Consider the following 21,529-nt stretch of genomic DNA (forward strand, 5'->3'; position numbering starts at 1 on the left):
TTGAATAACTGACTTCTCTTTTTTTCTACAAAGTTTTACATTTTCTAGAATTTAATCAAGCACATCAGAATAAGCTCATGCCTTTCAAGGATTTCATATACAATCTATGAACGCTTCCACAAATAATTTTATGTTAGCCTGGAGTGAAGGCACACATTTGCAATCCTAGCACTTTAGAAGTGAGACACCAGGATCAGGAGAGTTCAGCCAGCCTGGATTATATAAAAAAAATCTTTTAAAAAAATCATGTTGTATTGGTTGAATGTTAAAAGGATAATATTTTGGATCTATTGGAATATACATACATACATACATATATAATCAAAGATACCCGATTTTCATATTTTTTAAATGTGACAACCAGAAAACTTAAAAGCTGTTCCCCATTAACTAGTACTATAAAGACCATGTGAATTTTCTATCTGCCATCTTACTTATTAAACACAGGTATGTTATAATACTGATACATAGGTAACATATTCCAGAGATCAAAACATATGCTCTCCATGGAATAACTCCACGTGATACAACTCATGGACCACATGAAACTCAAGAGGAAGGAAGACCAAAGTGTGAATGCTTCAGTCCTACTTAGGAGGGGGAACAGTATAATCAAGGAAAGTAGAGGGTGGGAGGGACTTGGGAGGAAGAGAAGAGTGGGAGGGGAAAAAGAGGAGAAGAATCATGTATGGGAGGAGATGTTTAGAGGGTCAGGAAATTGAACAGAGGTGTATAGCAATGGGGGATGGGGAATTGGGATTAGCACCAGGAAGTCCCAGATTCCAGGAAAGCAAGAGCCTCCCAGGACCCCACGGGGATGGCATTAGCTGAAATACCCCACAAAGGGGAGGGAGAACCTGTTGAGACCATATCCAGGGGTTAGGTATGATCCCCGCCCACCCCCCACCCCCTGGTTGAGGCCACTCACCATCTCCGAAATTTTAACCCAGAATTGCTCCTGTCTAAAGGAAATACAGGGACAAAGAGTGGAACAGAGAGTGAAGGAAAGACCATCCAGAGACTGCCCCACCTGGAGATCCATCCCACATGCTGACACCAAACCCAGATACTATTGTGGATGCCAACAAGTGCTTACTGACAGGAGCCTGATATGGCTGTCTCCTGAGAGGCCCTGCCATATCCTGACCAAAACAGATGCTCACAGCCAAACATCGAACTGACCCCAATGGAGGAGTTAGGGGTTAGACTGAAGGAGCTGAAGGGGCCTTATGTGGCATCAATGGGAGGGGAGGCCCTTGGTCCTGTGAAGGTTTGATGCCCCAGTGTAGAGGAATGCTAGGGTGGTGAAATGGGAGTGGGTGGGTGGGTGGTGGAGCATCATCATAGAAGCAGGGTAAGGGGGGATGGGATAGGAGGGTTGCAGAGGGGAAACCAAGAAAGGGAATAACATTTGAAATGTAAATAAATAAAACATCAAATTAAAAAATAAAATAAATAAAAAATAATATACTCTCTTTTTAAGAGTGGAAAATAGAAGGCCAAGAAAGAAATGCCTCTATAATGAAAGTATCACTTTAAAGACAACTTTCATCAGGTAGGTATGGTGGCTCATATTTATTATCCCAGCACTTGGTAGGCCGAAGGAAGAGGTACTTTGAGGCCAGCCTACTCTACATAGAAAGATCTTTGTCTCATGAAAACAAATGAAACAACAGAAAGAATGATTTTTTCGAACACAGTCCCTTTATATTAAATGCCCCACTGGCAAGTGACTCTGTGCAAATAGTTTTTTGGCACTGGAGGTGGTTCAGGCAGGCCTTGTGAAAACTGGTTCTGCTTTTCAGAATTTGCTTCCCAGTGTGTTTCTCTTCCTTGTGGTTTAGTTTTGCTGGCGTAAGAAGGGCAAAAAGACATAAGCCACTGTAGTTAGCTCAGCAAATCTCAGTGGTATTTGAAAAATGACCATCAGGTCTGTGATGAAAAGTGATCTCTGGATAAAAGGAATTGCCAAGATCAAAGGAAAATGGTACATTCAGTCACCATGTTCCAATCAATGACGGGTCCAACTTGAGGCTCATGCCATGAGAGGGGAACTCATCTCTGGCACTCCCTGGATGAGATGGTCAGGAACCAGGGGCTAGATAGCCCAACCTAGGATAGAACCAAACACAACTGACCAAAAAACAACAAAAACAGTCAATGAAATGATGCCCAATGATATTCTCCTTTATGCATAGAACAACCCTTAGTTATGAATAATACTAACCTAGCCCTATCGCCATCAGAGAGGCTCCATTCAGCAACTTCTGAAAGCAGATGCAGAGACCCACAGCCAAACATTAAGCAGAGCCTAGAGAATCCTGAGGAAGGGGAAGAAGGATGTAATGAATCAGAGGGGTCAAGGATACCACAAGAAAGCCCACAGAATCAACTAGCCTGGGCTCATAGGTGCCCACAGAGACTGAAGTGACAATCAGGGAGTACACATGGGTCTGACCTAGGTCCTCTGCATATATGTTACAGTTGTGTAGCTTGGTATTCTTGTGGGACCCCTAACATTGCTGAGCAGATTGGGGAGGGGGAACGGGTTGTCTCTGACTCTTTTTTCCTTATATTTTTTATTATTTAAATGCATTTTATACATCAAACATATTAATAATATTGAGTATTTTGAGACTCAAGTAATACATAAAAATTTGTACAAAAACTTCTATATTCATATCCTTTCATACCCTAAAAATACCACTAGTGAATATTTAATATTATTCATAACTAAGGATCCTCCATCTAACATTGAATACTAAATTGTTTCAAAACATATAAAATATTTTTAGGGATTTAAGCATAGTAAAATAGCATAGAATATTAAAAATGAATCATTAAGAAATATGTTCAAAAGCACATATATGATACCACCTGACATAGTGAGAGAGAATTTAAAATGCACTATATATCTGTACTTTGTCTAAAAATCAGCTTACTTAAAAAAGATTATCAGTGTTCCTAGTAATGAAATTATTTTATCAGTAAGTATATTTTAAAAATTTTAAAATAGCAAAAATTATTTGAAGTTAAACATTAAGAAAATGCTAATTTCAAGCACAGTGAGAAAAATTATCAATAATATTTCCATGATGTTTGTAGAATGTGATTTTAATATTTTCATCTGTTAATATTCAACAGACAAAATAATTACTTTAGATGTATTTCATTGTTATGTCACCATTTTCATTTCTGATTTTGTAAATTAGGATACTGTCTCTGTGCCCTCTGATTAGTCTGGCTAAGGGTTTGTCTATCTTGTTGATTTTCTCAAAGAACCAGCTCCTGGTTTTGTTGATTCTTTGTATAGTTCTTTTTGTTTCTACTTGGTTGATTTCAGCCCTGAGTTTATTTCCTGCCTTCTACTCCTCTTGGGTGAATTTGCTTTTTGTTCTAGAGCTTTCAGGTGTGTGGTCAGGCTGCTGGTGTATGCTCTCTCCAGTTTGGCACTCAGAGCTATGAGTTTTCCTCTTAGGATTGCTTTCATTGTGTCCCACACGTTTTGGTATGATGTGTCTACATTTTCATTAAATTCTAAAAAGCCTTTAATTTCTTTCTTTCTTTCTTCTTTGGCCAAGTTATCATTGTTCAAAAAAGGAGTGTTGTTCAGCTTCCATGTGTATGTGTGCTTTCCATTGTTTTTGTGGTATTTAAGACCAGCCTTAATCTGTGGTGATCTGATAGGCTGCATGGGATTATTTCAATCTTCTTGTATCTGTTGAGGCCTGTTTTGTGACCAATTATATGGTCAATTTTAGAGAAGGTACCATGAGGTGCTTAGAAGAAGGTATATTCATTTGCTTTAGGATGAAATGTTCTATAAATATCTGTTAGGTCCATTTGTTTCATAACTTGTGTTATTTTCACTGTGTCTCTGTTTAGTTTCTGTTTCCATGATCTGGCCATTGCTGACAGTGAGATGTTGAAGCCTCCCACTATTATTGTGTGGGGTGCAATGTATGCTTTGAACTTTAGTAAGGTTTCTTTTGTGAATGTGAGTGCCCTTGCATTTGGAGCATAGATGTTCAGAATTGAGAGTTCATCTTGGTAGATTTTTCTTTTGACCATTATGAGGTGTCCTTCCTTATCTTTTTTGATAACTTTTGGTTGAGAGTTGATTTTTATTTGATATTAGAATGGCTACTCTAGCTCGTTTCTTGGGACCACTTGCTTGGAAAATTGTTATCCAATCTTTTACTTTGAGGTACTGTCTGTCTTTGTCATTGAGGTACCCGTATTTGCAGCAAAATGCTGGGTCCTGTTTATATATACAGTCTGTTAGTCTATGTCATTTTGGGAGGAATTGAGTTCATTGATGCTAAAGAGATATTAAGGAAAAGTGATTGTTACTTCGTGTTATTTTTGTTGTTAGAGGTGGAATTATGTTTGTGTGGCTACCTTCTTTTATGTTTGTTGAAAGATTATTTTGTTGCTTTTTCTAGGGTGGAGTTTCTCTCGTTGTGTTGGTGTTTTCCATCTATTATCCTTTGTAGTGTAGAGCTGGATTTATGGAAAGATATTGTGTAAATTTAGTTTTGTCATGGAACATCTTGGTTTCTCTGTCTATGGTAATTGAGAGTTTTGCTGGGTATAGTAGCTTGGGTTGGCTGGCATTTTTGTTCTCTTAGGGTCTGTATGACATCTGCCTAGGATCTTCTAGCTTTCATAGTCTCTGGGGAGAAGTCATGTGTAATTCTGATAGTTCTGTCTTTATATGTTACTTGACCGTTTTCCCTTACTGTTCTTAATAATATTTCTTTGCTTAGTGCATTTGGTGTTTTGATTATTATGTGTCAGGAGGCATTTCTTTTCTGGTCCCATCTACTTGGAGTTCTGTAGGCTTCTTGTATGTTCATGGGCATCTCTTTCTTTTAGCTGTGGCTAAGTTGTTCTGGAGTGAAAGAAAGATCACCAAGGCTCAGGAGTGGTTCCATTGCACCGTGAAGATTGACTCAGATCTGGGGGATGCCTGGGTCTTCTTCTACAAATCTGAACTGCAGCACAGTACTGAGGAGCAACAGGAGGATTTAAGAAAACGCTGTGAGAATGCAGAGCCCTGGCATGGAGAGCTGTGGTGTGCTGCGTCCAAGGGTATCACCAGCTGGCAGAGAAAGATTGGGGTAATCCTAATATTGGTGGCCTCCTGCATCAAAAATACCTTCTGCTAGCAAGGGACTTAAGAGGCAACACACGGACAATGAGCACAAAACTTACACTGTCTGTCTTTTATTCATTAAAGATTTTGATTGAGTTACAAAAAAAGGAAGTAATAGTGTGAGTGAGGCTGAAATGTTGCTCTATGACACTTATGGACCATATCAGAAGAAGCTTTGCAGCTTTGGCATAGGTCTATTTGAATAAATTGTTCTCTTAATGCCTCCCTCTTGGGACCAAGTCACTTGGCTGTGAGAAGTCTAGGTCACATGGAAAAATCTTGTATTGGTGCTCCAGTGGATTGCCCCAACTGAACTCCTGGGTTATGGCTAAGATCGACCACTAAACCTGTGAGCAAGTCGTCATGAATGTCAAGCCCTGCTAACTTTCTGATGGCAAGAGTAGCCACTGACGGTATCAGAGTGTTCATACCCCAGGGATGGTTGTTTAACTGAGCCTTTCCTGAATTTCCAACCAATTAAACAGCAAAGCAAAACGATCTTGTAAAGAAGTCTCTGTGATCTAATACCTTAACAACTTGTCAAAACTTCCTTCCTCAAGAGAAAGAGAAAATGTAGGATCTCCCGATTCTTCCAAAAACATAACCCTTGATTTTCAAGTTTTAACCTATCAATGTCTCAAACTACTGACTAGAAAATACTAATCCCATATTCTCTCAGAAACAATTCTTTGGGATTGGGGAGGGAATGCCTGACTTGAATGGACTAAGCAATATTAGAATTTTCTATGAGAACATATTACAAGACAGAGAAGCAATTGGTGTTTCCTTGAGTGATCTACTTAGAGTGCTCTACTTTTTGACACATTTTGAATACATCTGGCCTATGATGAGGCACAGTGAGTGTTGCCAGCAGAGAAGTTGCTCTAGTAAGACGTTTCCAGATTAATGAGATCTAGACATTGTATAGAATAATCTTGAAAACAAAACAGGGGGTAGCCTGGTATCTTTTGAAGTCCCATGCCTTAGAACTGGCTACTGAAAGTGTTATTCATTTGAAACTTTTCAAAGTAAGTCTGACACAAAGCAAAGGTAATTTGCTGTTTAAAAACTGTAAAAACATCCCAACAAAAGGAAGAAAAAGAGATGAAACTTAGCAGTAGTAGAGTTTTAATGAAAGGAACCAATTTGGTAACTTGATTGTGATGCAGCTTAAATGCAAGTTTTCAATTATGGGGCCTATAGCCTTCCCTACTTAAGAAACATGAATCTTCATACTAATATGTAGATTCAGAAATAGGACTTCAAGAATATAGCCTTGAACCATATTCATCATGGTATCCAGCAGGATAGTGAAAGGGCCTTAAGAGATCTGGGAATGAAGAATGAATAGCTGCCATACATCTAAATGAATGAAATGAACATAGTGATTTGGCAAAAGCTATTGTTGCTTAACAATAAGGAAGCTGTCAGAGTGGGAACAGACTTTCAAGCAATGTATCCAATCAATCCACGTTATCTGAATATTGATGAAAAAGGGAATGGCAACCCTGTAGTAATCAGTACAAAGAACTAGAAGCCATCTATTGTAGTGCTGGTGAACCCCTGGCCCAGTCTGAGTATCTGTTTCAGACTGACCTTGCTGAATAAGTTTCAGAAGATTAGAAGAACTTAGATTCATACTGGGAAGGTGACCTGTGGGTTCAAATCTACTGACAATGACTCCAGCACATGTAAGCAAGGACCCCAAGCACTGCATCCAGACATATACCAAAAGGAGACCTCTGGAAATTCAACACATGCCATGCTCTGTCTTTTGCTTGTGACAGCAACTTTCCTGACTTTCCCTATTCAAAAGCAGCCTGTTTAACCCATAAAGAAAAGGTTTAACAGTTCACATGGTCTTGTTTTGCTTTCTTTATTTTAAAAACCACTGCTTTAATCTATGAAAGCAAGCAAACAAAACAACTAAGCAAGCCATGTGTCGCCATTTAATCAATATTTACTTTGTGCCAAACATTGAACAGGAAATGAGCATACTGTCTGTTCTCAAGGATCATGTAATGAAGTAAGAGAAAGTGTTGCGCGCGCGCAACAGGCCAGGAAGAACGACGCTGCTACAGGATCCTTCTGCACACGTTTATTCAGTCCTGTTTCTTCTTTCTCCATATATCTCCCTTGTTTATATCTCCCTTGTTTTTATATCTCCCCCCTAATAGTAATCCTCTCTCGAATAATAATCCTCCCTCTAACCCGGGCCTCTCACTCTTATATACTCTCAGTTCACATCCACGCACAGCAGGCCACGCCACCTCACCAGGCACGCAGCTTCAGCTAATCAGGGCAGCAGGGGCAAATCTCCACCAAATTGGATTCACCTGTATCCTGGTACACCTGCGCAGCACTCAAGATGTTTGTGTCTTATATGAGGAAGTCAGGTGCAAGTCATATGACTTAGCTGCAGTCTCTGGCGCCTTTGGGACTGCCGCCACACCCGCTCCCCACAATTCCCCCTTTTTTCTTTTTTGGCAGAGAGAATGTCTGTAGATAGCCCCCCGCAGCCATGCCCCTTACCCGTCCTTGGGTGACAAACAGCATTGGTTTGATCCCTGTCTTAGGTTGGTGACATGCCCAGGGAGTCTTATCACTGACTACCTCTCAATCATGCCAAGCCACTCCTGGGGAGATTGTGTTTTGCTTGCGGCAGGTGCATCAAAAGGCCAGGATGTTGATTAATCTATGGCCAAATCTTAATTGCTGCAAGCAAGCCTCATGGGTGAAGGTAGAGGTCTGATCCCCAGTGTGCAAGCATAGGGGCCCTACACAAAACCATCTCTTAGGCTCATCACCCAGAGAGGTCTTGGCCAGCTCCCGTGTCGTTTTTCCTGGGGGAAGGGAACTAGGACACTGAACCTTCATGCAATCAGACATGCCTTCCACAGGATGCCAACAGCAAGCTATCCTCTGTGCAGTGCTTAGCCTCGCACCCCACGGCATAACGCAGCATAATTTCTTTTAGAGCGGCAAACCAAATCTGAGGAGATTGTCCCGCCTCCACTGCAGCAAAAGCCTACGCTACCATGGCGAAAGTGCGGGCCGCACACTCTGCACCTAACACATGTGCCAAACACAAAACACACACACACTATAACAAGCATACATCCCAGGGCTCTCATCCCCGCTCATCTTCCCTGAAGCAAGGGATAGATAGCCAGAGGGGCTATCTCTTTAAGGGGAATTCAGGGATCAAAAAGCGTGGAAAAATTTGAACGTCATGTCGAGCTGGTATCGGCTTCTGGAACACCGAAAGGATCTCTCATCTCAGCTCCATCCTTTGTGCTTGTGGGATCATCCACCACATCCACAGGGGCAACTGGATCAGGAGCCTCATTCTTGCAGCGTCTCACCAATCTCTCCGGCACCCAAAGAGGTTCTGTCTGGTCCTGTGGAAACACACAAACAGACCCTCTCGCCCACGTCAACACCTGATCTGGTCGATCCCCAGGGGGGATGGACACAATACCTCGTGGTGATGAGACCATAACCTCAATCACCTGTGTGACCATCTGGGGAGTCAATATGAGAGTCAAGTTTTCACTGCTGAGGAGGCATAGGGAGGAGGCACAGAAGCTAATTCGCCTTCCTCCTCCGCCTCGGCTCTTTTATTTTGTCCTTTCTGTCCACCTGATAACACTGTGTCTTCTTTCTTTTTCCTTTTTCTTTTTAAGCCCTTTTCCTCTTCCGACATACTTTCTTGTTGCTCTGTAAGGATTTTCTGACCTGTCTTGACTGCCTCTACACACAGTTTCAAACAGTAACAGAGTCCATATATCAGAACAAACAAGACCAAAACTATCAGACCTACCCACAAAGGGTCAACGGGAGAAAAAAGCATAACTACACAGCGAGGATCTATTGATCACTACACTGAGGTTATCATAGTTCCTTAACTTGTCCCCAAACCAGGAACCTTAACTTGTCCCAAAACCAGGAACCTTAACTTGTCCCAAACCCTGCTTCCTGGCAACTTTATATTCGCCTCTATTTTATCCGAGGTCCTTCCCAAACTCCTGGGTTACTTTGTGCCTACTTCTTGGCAACTTTATGCTCACCTCTATTTTATCCCAGGTCCTTCCCAAACTCCTGGGGTCGCAAGTTTCACTCACCGCGAACTTACCCTGCCGGCAACCACTGACTGCTGAAAGTTCTGAACTCGGTGGGGGAGTCGGTTCCCCGTACGGGCCACCAATTGTCGCGCCTGCTCTCGACCAGCAAGAACGATGTGACCACCAGTCCTTCTAACAGCAGTTTATTCCGTCTTCATCTTTCTTCTTTCTCTTCATCAGTACCGTTCCCCAGCTGAAGAGTTCTGAATCCACGCCAGATCCTTCTCAACAGTCTGTTTTACGGGAACACTTTATTAACCCCTTCTTCCCTGTTATGCAGTTCTGAATCCTCCCTGTAGTAGGGGGTCTTCGCTCATGCCTGAAGATGTTTCTTGTCCCGGGTTTCGGCACCACTTGTTGCGAGCGCCCAACTGGCCAGGAAGAACGACGCTGCTACAGGATCCTTCTGCACACGTTTATTCAGTCCTGTTTCTTCTTTCTCCATATATCTCCCTTGTTTATATCTCCCTTGTTTTTATATCTCCCCCCTAATAGTAATCCTCTCTCGAATAATAATCCTCCCTCTAACCCGGGCCTCTCACTCTTATATACTCTCAGTTCACATCCACGCACAGCAGGCCACGCCACCTCACCAGGCACGCAGCTTCAGCTAATCAGGGCAGCAGGGGCAAATCTCCACCAAATTGGATTCACCTGTATCCTGGTACACCTGCGCAGCACTCAAGATGTTTGTGTCTTATATGAGGAAGTCAGGTGCAAGTCATATGACTTAGCTGCAGTCTCTGGCGCCTTTGGGACTGCCGCCACACCCGCTCCCCACAGAGAAAGATAACTATAGGTAACCCAATCACAAAAGAACACTCACTGATAAGCAGATGTTAGCCTAGAAACATAGAATATCCAAGATACAATTTGCAAAACACATGAAACTCAAGAAGAAGGAAGACCAAAGTGTGGATACTCCGTCTTTCTTAAAATGGGGAACAAAATACCCATGAAGGGAGTTACAGAGACAAAATTTGGAGCTGAGATGGAAGGAAAGACCATCCAGAGACTGCCCCACCTAGGGATTCATCCCATATACAATCACCAAACCCAGACAATATTGCATATGCCAGAAAGGTCTTGCTGACAGGACCCTGACATAGCTCTCTCTTGTGAGGCTATGCCAATGCCTGGCAAATATAGAAGTGGATGCTCACAGTCATCTATTGGATGGAACACAGGGCCCCTAATGAAGGAGCTAGAGAAAGTACCCAAGGAGCTGAAGGAGTCTGCAACCCTATAGGAGGAACATCAATCTGAACTAACAAGTACCCTGAGAGCTGTGTCTCTAGTTGCATAAGTAGCAGAGGATGGCCTAGTCAGCCATCAATGGGAGGAGAGGCCCTTGGTCTTGTGAAGATTATATGCCCCAGTACAGGGGAATGCCAGGGCCAGGAAGCAGGAGTGGGTGGGTTAGGGAGCAGGGTGCGGGGAGGGAATAGGGGGCTTTGGGGATAGCATTTGAAATGTAAATGAAGAAAATATCTAATAAAAATGCCCAAAAGAAGCAGAATGAGGTTGATATGCATTAACTCTTTACAGCGTTGCCAGACATATAATAAGTGTAAATTATTCAACAAATACTTACCACCTTCTATACAATCAGGCATCGTGGAAGGTTCTAAGAATAGTTGTGAACAAGGAGCTTATATAAAAAAAAGAGGAGATACTGCAAAGCGACAAGCAGGGATGGAAGAGAAGAGGAGGCTGCTTGTCCTCTGTGTGCATAAGGATAGGCTAGGTCAGGCCCAGCCCACATAGACCCAGGAAGATACTTACAGGCCATGTCACAAGAAGAAAAAAGAAAATTTCCTCAATCCAGGAATCTAGTGTATGAATTGAACTTTAGAAGTGCTTCCAGGCCAATAGGGCAATCAAAATCTGCTCTCCACATTCCGCAGTAGATCAAAGAGCAAGTCCAAGAGCAGAGACAGACCCACATGGGAGAGAAATGGCAGTGTAATTGAACAGGGAAGCTAAGCCCAGTGCTTTATGCTCTTTTATGCTCTAGTGCTCTGACAGCCAAGGTTGAGTCTGCCATCCAAGAAGGAGCCTATAGCTCAAGCAGGTGTGGACATGTAAGAGTTTAAGACAAACTAACCATTGGGGTACTTCTGAAGATAGCCTTTCAACATGGATACTGAAGCTAGTGAGGGAGAAAAACTTCCATCAAGATAATTTTTTTTTTCAAAATCTGCTATGTACTTTGCAGAATTTAGACATTCATGGTTTTATAGTCACAGGTAAAACTCTGAATTGAATGGTGCTGAACATCTGATTTCCGCTGGGAATGTTATTACCTTTGTAAACTGGTTACACAGAGCATATTTCCAGTTGCTACCTTCTTTTTAATGTGGATCTAAGCATGAAAGGTTTGGTCATCGAAATTCACTTGTCTGATGACTGCCTTGCTATGAATGGCCAAAGGGTGTTGTGTCTGTACATATGTATGCATCTACCCCTTCCCCAAAGTGTGTGTGTGTGTGTGTGTGTGTGTGTGTGTGTGTGTCTGTTTGTGTGTATTTTTCCTGAACAAGTGTGGTCTGCAGGGTTTGGAGATTGTCTGTATTTTACTACTTGAAGGTGAAATTGTAAGTTAGTTTTCATCTGGCCTTTCCACTTTTTCTTTCAAGCCCTAGAGTCTGGTTTTAGGAGTTTGTAGTTGATATAAAGACAAGTCCCTGCTCATTTTTAAAAGGATATTAATTAGCTTTGTTGTGAAAGTTATTTAACTTTGTTAAAACGTCGTATAGCTTAAATATGCACAATAAAATACCCTAAATAAATGAAACATAGTGGACTTCCTAAGTTGAAAACGAATACCTATTGTGCTGGAAAGTTTTTTCTTAACTCAACACAAATTTAGAGCCATATGAGGAGAGGGAGCCTCAACTGAGAAAAATGCTCCCATCTGATTGGCCTGTAGGCAAGCCTATGGAATACTTTCTTTTAGTTGAAAATATTTTTTCCTAAAATTTATTTTATCACAATTTCCTATCCCCTACCTCTCCCCAGATCCTCCCCACTTCCCTACCCCCCCCCACACACACCTTCAACTCCTTTTTCTCTTAACCCAAAATTGCTCCTATTTAAAAGAAATTCAGGGACAAAGAGTAGAGGAAAGGCCATCCAGAGATTGCCCCACCTGGAGATCCATCCCATATGCAGACACCAAACCCAACACTATTGCAGATGCCAAGAATTGCTTGCTGACGGGATCCTGGTAGAGCTGTCTCCTGAGAGGCTCTGCCAGATCCTGACCAATGCAGATGCAGATGCTTGCAGCCAACCATAGGACTGAGCACAGGGACCCCAATGAAGGAGTTAGGAGAAGGACTGAAAGAGCTGAAGGGGTTTGCAACCCCATAGGAAGAACAACAATATCAACCAACCAGAACCCCCAGAGCTTCCAGGGACTAAACCACCAACCAAGGAGTACACATGGAGGGATCCATGGCTACAGCTGCATTTGTAGCCTTATCTGGCATCAATGGGAGGGGAGGTCCTTAGTTCTGTGAAGGCTTGATGCCTCAGTATAGGGGAATGCTAGGGCAGTGAGGTGGGGGAGCACCCTCATAGGATCAGGGGGTAGGGAGGTTTTCAGAGTGGAAACCAGGAAGGGGGATAATATTTGAAATGTAGATACATAAAATAATCAATAAAAAATTTAAAAAAGAAAACAAACAGGCAAATAAACAAGCCAGAATTTTAAAAAAAGCACAAGAAACACAGATATACACACACACACACACAAATCCATAAAAACACAAAATTGATCTCCATAATATACAAGCAAGAGACCAGTAAAATTAAAAGGCAAAGGTCATCTTTATGCTTAAAAGGCTCTGATACTTGAGGGAAGTTACTTAACCCTTGAAAATCTGGATGGTAGTTTCCTGGTCTATAAAATGGGAATAATAGTATTTGGCTCATGAGATGTTTATGAAGATAAAAGAATACATAGAGACTGTTTAATGCGATTTATTGCTTATAGCAAGTACAAGGGAAATGGAAGCAATTAGTGTTAGAACTAAAGGTACCAAGAGAAGGTATGACAGCCAGCAATAGGATTTATGATCTTGTTACACTGTGGGCAGAGTTGTAGACCTAACTAAACCAAGCTCACTTAAAGGGAGCTTTGTTTGCTACTTTACAAGATACCCAAGAGTTGGTTAATTCTCTTCCAGAAAGACAGAAAGAGCGTTTCGTCACCATGCAACAGACAGAGTGATTTTTATAGACTAAAGATGATCTGGTGTCAAGCCAAAGAATTTCTTATTTCTACATCAATTAATAATTCAAAACAATTTCTAAATAACAAACTTCCATTTCACTAAAGACAAGAATCCACTAATGGATGCCTCTAAACTTAGCAAGCCCTTCAATACATCATTGGTGGGTTTTGTTGTCTGCCTCATAATGCACACTGATGGACCAGCACTCAGGGGCATTGGAGGGTGTTGGATACAACCAGGCAACTGTCCAGAACCAACTTCTTCTTGGGCTGTGGATCCTAAGACTATTAGAGTGGACTTCCAACCCATTAATTCTCTGTGAAAAAGTAAGAGTGATGCGTTCTGACATCACCAGTTTCAAACAGCCGAATGAGATATCCTAGGCTGCCTTCCAAGATTGATGAGCTCAGCTGGTGATGGGAGTAGCCGAAGAAAATGTTCAGCACAGTTGAGATAACCCAACAGTTCTTTCCCGAGCCGCTCACAAACCCTGAGACTCGAGTTCATTTGGAGTTTATTATACTCCTTAAATTTTGGATTGAGAAATGCGTCTAACCTTCTCAAAGCACAAGGCTCTTTCCCTCACTCCCACTGCCTGACCTCACAGGGTTTTGTTTCGACTTGTCTATGGAAATGTGTGTGTTTTCATTCATTATGAATAGTTAGACTTAATGTTGGTTAGTGGGTGTGTTTTCAGATTCTTAGGAGAGGCAGATAAGCAAAGTACAATGTATGCTCAAGGCAGGCATGCTGTTGGGAGCTGGAGAGAAGCCCAAGGGAGTTACATGCCAAACCATGAGATTTCAATTTTTAAATTTTAAGTTCAGCAACAGCAGAAAGCAGAACTCTAAAACCTTCCATCCAAAAGGACCTTGGTCCTGTGAAGGCTTGATGGATGCCCCAGTGTAGGGTAATTTGAGGGCGGGGTGGTGGGAGTGGGTGGGTGGATGGGGCAACATCCTCACAAGAAAGGGGGATGGGATAGATGGTTGGGGGGCAAGATAACATTTGAAATGTAAATAAACAAAATATCCAATAAAAAACCAAACCAAAATAAAAAACCTTCCTCCCAGATCTTACAGTGGCCTGCAACAAGTAGGCCACAGCCAATAGAACACAGGAGCAAAATATTTACAGAGAGGGTGGCTTCAAACTGTGCTGGGTATATATGTAGACAAGTGGAAACTGTCTCACCCCCTGGGACAACCATTGGCAAGATGGTGAGTATTTACCTTAATTTTAACTATTGAATTATGTTTTTGCAGATGTTTTCTGTAGTTGGAGCTAATTTCATAATTGTCAGGGCTAAGTATTTTAAAAGCTGGGGCAAAGGGCTTGCTGTACAAGTGTGAAAACCTGAGTTCAGATTTCCAGCATCCACGAGAAAAGCCGGACATGGAGGCTGCTCCTGCCTGCAGTGCTGAGAGGGCACAGATAGATCTCTAGATATGACAATCGAAGAGCTACAGGTCCACATCAAGCATGCATGTGTGCCTACAGACATGAATATGGAAACATATATACACACAAAATAAAAATAAGCAGTGAGATAATGCAGTAAGATATAAAACTTTTCATTTAATTCCACTCTTTTCCTCTTCCTAACAGTGTTCTTAGTTGTTGATTTTTTTGGGGGGGGGTGTGGGGAGGGGACTGGATTAACATATACTTTAATATAAGAATGGCTTCTCCAGTACAGGGGAACGCCAGGACCAAAAAAAAAAATGGGAATGAGTGGGTAGGGAAGTGAGGGGGGGAGGGTATGGGGGACTTTTGGGATAGCATTGGAAATGTAATTGAGGGAAATATGTAATAAAAAAATAAATTAAAAAAATAAGAATGGCTTCCTCAGTAAGTGCATCTGTGAGCTGAAGCTGTGTGGTGTCAGGACTTCGCTTCCTGCTCCACAGGCTTCAGATGCCACTACACGACCAACTCCTCAGTGCCCTTGAGGCACATGCTGGACATGGTCTCTTCTGTGGGAAGTCCCTGTGGCAGCTTCAGGGGCTGGACGTGTATCAAGGGTTTAACCTCTTTCAGCTTTGCATTCACTGACAGAATGTTCTTGTGAATTTGAGGGCTGTGTGCCTTCTGTAATCCGAGCATTCTGATGGTATCCTTTCCCAGTTGGACGCCTCTTTGTACTTCTTATTCTTGTAACAATGTGCAGTTTATGAGGGTTCTGGGGGGTCCCCACCGTATTTTTCATGATATTCAGGCTTAGGCAGAAACACTTTATCTGGAATTCTTGATCTGGTAAATTTGTGACAAATCCACTCTGTACAGATGAGAGATTCTGCACCTTTTTTCATAGTCTGTAGTCTGCCTGGAGGCCTCTGAAATACTGAGCACAGAACTCCAGCCATTAGTGTGGTAATTCTTCTCTTTTGAGGCGGTAACCACTGTGTCCACTCCAAATGTCCCTACCATGTTCTTAGTTCTTTAATGTTACACAACCCTTCCACAGGCACTTGAGAATCTGTTCATCACCTTCCAGGTTCCTCTTGCTAGCAACTACACCAACGTTCAGTATCCAAACTCAGGTGTGAAAGTTATCCCCCTCCCCATAGCCTACACCTACAACTCCCACAGATCAACCTTCATGGAATTCAAATTTCTGTGTCTAGATTAGGGCAGGCTAGAGGTCCATGCTTACCTACTAAGTTGCCCCCAGAACCCACCATTGTGCTGTCAGACTAAAACAGGAACACTTGTGGATATGTCCCACAAAAAGACTCTGTGAGGTTCAGGCCCTGCTTTGACTCCCCCCACCCTGACATTTCTGATGCTAAACCAGGTGGCACCTCTCCCTTGACTCCACATTTTGCTATTCCCACAACATTCTATTTGTTCTACTTGATACTGCCTCAGGTAGATGGTGGCAGAAGTCATAAGACAGAGAAAGGGCATGATAAAAAACCTATTAGAGGGTGGGCTTGGCTCCAAATCATAAACTCCTGCTCCATTTTCTGCAGAGTTTCACAGATAGAACAAATTAAGTCAAGCATCATAATCCTCAACTGGCCTCAGCTACTCTGATTGGTTGATCCCAGGAGTGTGACATTTGCCTGGACAAGGTAGGGAGACTCTATCTCAAGCAAATCAAAACAAAGCACAAACCACCCACCCACCCACCCACACACACACACACACACACACACACACACACCAGAAACACAAACAAAAAACAACACTCTCAAATTCAAAGATAAAAACATCAAGAAATTCAATATCATAACATTAAAATATTAAACCATACATAGTGAGTTTCTGAGCATATGCCCTTATGGCAGCCCCACATGAAACCATTTGCAGTCTCTACAAGTTTTGTAAAGGAAGTCCTCCAGACTGACTCTAAGCAGATATTAAGCAGGGCTGAAATTTAAGGTGGAAAACATTACGTTAAAATCTTGGCACAGGGCTGCAGAGATGGCTGCAGAGATGGTTAAGAGTACCGACTGCTTTTCCAGAGGTCCTGAGTTCAATTCCCAGCAACCACATAGTGGCTGACAACCATCTATAATGGGATACAATTGCTCCTTTCTGGTGTGTCTGAAGAGAGCAATGGTGTCCTCATATACATAAAATAAATAAATACATCTAAAGCTATAATAGAATATATTTTATTCCAAATGTCACACAATTGTAGAAACTATCTGCAGCTGGTAAAACCACACCTATGCTAGAGTATCAGGCAAATGACAGCCATCCAACATCTGGGATTGAAACAAAAACATATTCTTATAGTATTTCTGTGTTTTTTTTTTTAAAACCAAAATTCCAGAAAAAAAATCTTGACACAGCTCCACTTGCTTACATTTATTTATAGGCCTTTGTGCTTGTAAGTTTCCCCATAAATGTTTGTCCCACCTGAATAATGGAAGCATAAACTCCTAGAAAACAAAGTGCCTATTTCATACCCCGAGTTATTACTTCGGTCTCAAAATTACTCCTGTTAACCTGGTATGAGTGAAGGGAAAAACCTGACCCACTGACGGCTCTTAAGGCTTTGGTTTTCTTCACATAGGATCATCTAGAGCAGTTAGACCCTAATGGATCCTAGCCATAAGACTTAAAAATGGGGATATTTGGATTTTAACTGCACTTGTTTGTAGAAAGGGCTGACAGTTCAAAGCCTCCAGCACAGCTATTGATTTCCAGTAGTCAGAGGCAGAGATTTGCTAGGTAGCTAGCTGATAGCTAGTACCTTTACTTCTGTCTCCCTATCTGTGCATATACAAAAACTCTGCAACCAATTCAGTGTCAGCAGGCAGGCCCTAGAACGGAGGTTCTCAGCCTGAAGGCTGTGACCCCATTTTGTGTGTCAAATGACCTTTTCAGAGGGGTCACATATGAGATACCCAGTAGCAAAATTACAGTTAAGAAGGAGCAATAAAAATAATTTTATGTTTGGGAGGTCACCACAACATGAGACACTGCATTAAAGGGTAGCAGCATTAGGAAGGTTGAGAAACACTGCAAAGGTTCTTATCCAGGATTATCTTCTTTAAGTTTTTTAAAGGCCATGTTTCATTCCTATAATACTCAAGCTCTTCAGTAAAGTAAGCACAATGTTGTTTTCTCACAGGCTGCCTTTCCGGTTAGCAACTGGCAGTCACTGATCTCATCCTTCAAAAACAATGACATTGACCAAAAAAGAGCCTGTACTTTTTGTGGGACACACTGTCACATTACCCAGAGTACATTCAAAAGAAGGAGGGCTCAGTGGTTAAGAGCACATACTACTCTTGCAGAGGACCTGAGCTTGGTTCCCGACACACATACCTGGCAGTTTACACCTGTAGCTTATGGGTTAACACTCCCCAACCCCAGCACACACATACACAGAATTGAAAGAAATACTTTTTAAAAAGAAATGTCATAATTAATGCAGTTCTTGACCTGTTAAAAACCATTTGAGCTAAGCAATTTCATGCTTGTTTTCCTGACATTTATTTCTGTAATATCAACATGGTAATGAGATGCTTGATAATATTTTGTCCAATTACCATGGAAGCTGTTTCTTCTAAACACACCCCAGGTACTATGTATCTTCTTTCACTTACGTGTCCAATCAGCAGTCATAGAACTCTGGCAGTTATCCTCTTGTGTGACGCTTCTTTTTGTGTGTGATCCAGGTGCAGCCACTTAAGGCTTCTGAGCCTCAGCTTCTTTATCTGTTAAACAAAGCTAAGAGTCACTCCACTCATCCCATGGAAACATTGCCAGCATCTCAGGAGAAACCAGAACTCAAGGAACAGCACAAATAGGAAAGTCCAATAGGAATGTAAATGACATGATTGCTATTTTCAGAAATTGGCTATTTGTACCTAGCAATAATTACAAGGATAGCCCCGGGTGTCACAAATTAGACTATATGAGCAGTGATTATCCCACCCACTGTCTTCTTTCTTAACTGATTTAAGGGAAGCTCTTAGATGCCCAAGCCCAGCGTGAGCATACTAGGAGGGCCAACTGAGGTTCTCAGGCTACATTTCAGAAGGCTTGGATAGTAAAGGCTTTGTTGCACTCCAGAAAGAGGGCTAGTTTCTGAGCTTCTGTTCCCTTCCATATGGGCCCCTCCTCCCAGGAAACTCCCTTCTTATTGTCCACCATGATCAATGCTTTCAGGGGCAGACCTTTTCACACCAAGTTCCTCTGAACACTATGGCTCTCTACACATAAGGACTGCTTTCACAAAGCAGGCTGCATGGCTGGATATACCGGTTTCACATTACTTTCTAGAATTCCTTTCTTTTTGGAGGCAAACCTCACCACCACTGTGAAAAGGATCCGATCCTATCATGTTAACTTGAGTTACAAGATTAAGTACACATGGCCAGAACAAAGAGCCTTGCCATCCAAGCTCGACATTAGTGAACTTAAAAATAAAATACTTTTATTTAGAAATACTTTTGGAGTTTCCTCTGTGTACTTTCACTTATTGTTAGCATATTATTTTTCTTAAAAATTATTCTACCTGTTTCTCCAACTTATCATCTAGATTGTTTCTGAGTCTCTCTCTCTCTCTCTCTCTCTCTCTCTCTCTCTCTGTGTGTGTGTGTGTGTAAGCACATGCACGTGCATGCACAAGCATGCACATTCACACACTGAAGGGCAATCGATGTTCTATGTCTCTCTCTCTCATGTCCATTATTTTTTTTTTAGATTGACTCTCATTGAACCTAGAACTAAACTGGTTGGCTAGCAAGCCTCAGAGATCTTGCTTCCATATTTCCAGTGCTGAGATTACAGGCATATATTACTGTGCCTGAATTTTTATATGGATGGAAGGGATTTCATCTCAGATCTTCATCCGTGAGCAGTAAGCACTTTACCAACCAACCCACCTCCTGGGTCCTTGAATATTTTTCAAAATAAGTTCCATACATACACGTCATGGACATTTTTATCTATTTGGAGCTATTCTCTTACATAACCACAATCCCATTTCCAACTTGAATGAACTTCATATTCCTAGTTTACCATTTTTATTCCAATATTGTTATCCAGCCTCAATATACCACTGATAAGGTCATTTTTTCCTTTAGGAGAGCATCCAGTATAGGGTTACATATTTTCTTAAGCTCTTATGCTACTTTAGTTTTCATTAATCTGAACTGTTTCCACAACCCCATTTTTTAAATCCCATAACATCAATAAATTTGAAGAATACCCCTAACACACATTTCTCATTGTTACAGAAATTGTTTCTTTTGGAACTTGTCTTGTATACTCCTGATTAGATTCTGGTCATGTTCTTTGCCAGAAAACTATGCAGGGAGTATGCTTTTCTTAAAATATCACATCTAGGGGGAAAATACGGAGTAGCTGTTAAGAGCACTTGCTACTCTTCTAGAGGACCAGAAGTTAGTTCCCAGCAACCACACTAGGTGGCTCATCACAGTCTGTAACTTCTGTTCCAGTGGAACTGACACTTCTGGCCTCTGATGGGGCCTGCCCTAACATGTACACACATAATTCAAAATAATAAAAACAAACCTTTACAGTATCACATCTAGAGGTCTATGGTATCAGCCTATTCCTCAACAATAAGATTAATTTATATTACTGTCAGTATAATACCACTGGACTCCCCCACCTGGCTTACATATAGAATGGATGGAGATACTTTAACTTCATACAAATATCGTCAAAATGGCTTTTCATCAAAATGACATTGTGGATTTAGAATTCATCGGTCATTCTTGCTTGAACCAATCTTTACCATAAGTGGTAGAAGAAAATGCTTTTATCCCAACACCAACATCAAGTCCATACTAACCTCCTGGCTCTTGATATTCCACAATAAGAAAAGACTTTCTCCTCTCCTCTACTTAGCCACCTGTCTATGCACCTGTCTTCTAAATATCTGTCTGCTGATCAGTAGAGCCATGAATTCTCATCTTTATCCAGTGGTTTGTTGTTGGAACACAATCCAAGAATGGAGTTGTGTGAGGAGATTTGAGTGCCTGTGAGGATTGTTCATGGATTATGCTTTGTGCCCCTCCCAGGTGTAGAGGATAGGCATGAGTTTACATTAGATGATTCATTATAGCTGGATACTGTTATTTGTCCATGGGAAAACATGTTTTTGCCTCATGTGGCTTGTACTTGTGATAGTATACGTTACTCGGGTGATTCTTCTTAACCCTCAAAGTATAAATGGGCTGTTTTTCAGACTAAAGTTGCCTTTAGTCTGCCTCATTTTGGGCTCGATTCTCTCAGTTCGAACTGTCTTTAAAGTGGCAAACAGTTTGTAATTCATTATTCTGCTTAATTATGTTGCTGTTCAAGCTGCCCCAGATTTGGTCAGGGTAAATCTTGCATCTTCGTGACGGATCCCCATCATCTTTTTCTTGTACTAAGTAGTAGTTGCTTTTGTCCTTCCTGTGGTTATAACTGACAAAAGCAATTAAAGACTAAATGCAGAGATTAAAGTTGTATTTTGGCTCACAATTCCAGGGATACATTCCATTACAAGATATGACATCAGGAATGGGAAG

At 41.6% G+C, this 21,529-nt stretch overlaps 1 pseudogene; it reads right to left on the reverse strand.

Annotated features, from left to right (window-relative positions):
* Positions 1-15,330: 15,330 nt before the first annotated feature.
* Positions 15,331-16,630, reverse strand: Gm15196 (annotated as a pseudogene).
* Between the last annotated feature and the right edge of the window lie 4,899 nt (positions 16,631-21,529).

Source organism: Mus musculus, chromosome X, assembly GCF_000001635.26.
Source record: "Mus musculus strain C57BL/6J chromosome X, GRCm38.p6 C57BL/6J".
In the NCBI taxonomy this organism is placed as follows: Eukaryota; Metazoa; Chordata; class Mammalia; order Rodentia; family Muridae; genus Mus; species Mus musculus.